The following is a 1,545-nucleotide window of genomic DNA, read 5'->3' as shown; positions in this document are numbered from 1 at the left end:
GAAGACATAATGTAGGCAGACTTCTCTGTCTCACCAGTCACTCCCCAAATAATCACACAGAGAATTAATATTAATTACAAATGCTCATCCAATAATGTAAGCTTGTTTTTAGCTAGCTCTTATAACTTAAATTAACCCATTTCTATTAATCTACACACTGCCCCAAGGCTCGTTTACCTCATGTACATACATCCCATCCTACTTGCTCTGCATCTCTTGGTGTCTCTCCTCTGACTCTACCCTTCTTCTCCTCACCATTCTCTCTGCCCCCAAAATCCTGCCGAGCCATCAGCCAATCAGCTTTTTATTAACAATGAGAGCAGCAGGTCTTCACAGTGTACAAAAGGATTATTCCACAGCAACATAGTTTCCCTCCAGTATCAATTCAAATATAACTCTTCCAGGAAGCCTTCCATGATGAGCATGTTAATCCTCAGCTGCCCCCTCACCTCACATCCATTTTCTAACCTTCTGCTCTAAACTGTGCCCTGGTAGCTGATTCCCATAGGATGATCTACATAGGCCTTTTGACAGCTGGCTTTCATTTGGGTCTTACTTATGGAAGGATCTAGCAAGAGGCTAGAAGGGGGAAGTAAAAAATAACTAAAGTGTTCTTGCCTGCTCCTAGATCCTCATTGTAGGCAGGCAGCCACTCCTGCTTGGTTCTAGGAAAATCATTTCCCTTCTTGACCATTGAACTCCAGGGTGTAAGGAGCTTACCAGGACTGCTAGATGCCAAGTGCCCCGGGATCTCCCTTTGTCTTTCCTAGCCTAGCTCAGGCCTCCATAAGTGTCAGGAAAGCTCGCTCAGCTGAACCATGTGCAGTGATACTGACATTCTCCTGAGACACTGACCTCCAATCCCCTTCTTGGGCACTATTTTCTTTTAAAGACAGAGTCATGTTTACCTGGCAGGGGCAGTACCAGGATCACAAGGGTGGTTTTCCCAGGGCAAAACTTAACCATTGCACTCTGGATATACCTGATGTGATTTCCCTAAATGTGGGAAACTCCACTGCATGATTTGTGGTAGGGGGGACTGAATTCACACTCTTCCCATAAAAAAAAAATAGGAAAGAAGGATGGGAGGGAGGGAGGAAGAAAGGGAGGGAGGGAGGGAGGGAGGGTGGGAGGGAGGGAGGGAGGGAGGGAAGGAGGGAGGGAGGGAAAGAGGTCTAGACAAAGACAGAGACAGAGAGACAGAAAGAAATAAAAGAAGAAAGAAAGTCTCTCTATGTAGCCCTGGCTATCTTGGAACTCACTATGCAGACAAGGATGGCCTCGAACTCACCGAGATTTGTTGGGCATCCAAAGGACATTTTTATGTGCTTCCTTTTTGTTCCTGTGACATCTTCTGCTTACCTTGGTCACAGTCATTGTTACAGGCCATTCCAAGGCTAGTTCACTTTGTCATCTCTCTCTGTATTATTATCATTTTAAAGTCAGGCTTTCCACTATTACACCTGTCATGTGGCATTCAGTACATCCCCATATCTGCTTATTCCATCTTACAGTCTCTGGATTAATGTTGATATGCCTGTCTCA

General features: G+C 45.0%; 1 non-coding gene across 1 annotated transcript; it reads left to right on the top strand.

The window, feature by feature from the left end:
• Window positions 1–900: 900 nt before the first annotated feature.
• LOC128108119 (U1 spliceosomal RNA) lies at window positions 901–1,060 on the top strand. The gene has a single exon (XR_008217330.1). It is a non-coding gene; the product is annotated as a U1 spliceosomal RNA (small nuclear RNA).
• The last annotated feature ends 485 nt before the right edge of the window (window positions 1,061–1,545 follow it).

The sequence above is a fragment of the Peromyscus californicus genome, unplaced genomic scaffold (genome assembly GCF_007827085.1).
Source record: "Peromyscus californicus insignis strain IS unplaced genomic scaffold, ASM782708v3 Scaffold_12__1_contigs__length_115047231, whole genome shotgun sequence".
NCBI lineage: Eukaryota > Metazoa > Chordata > Mammalia > Rodentia > Cricetidae > Peromyscus > Peromyscus californicus.
This window is presented reverse-complemented; position numbering and strand designations above follow the sequence as displayed.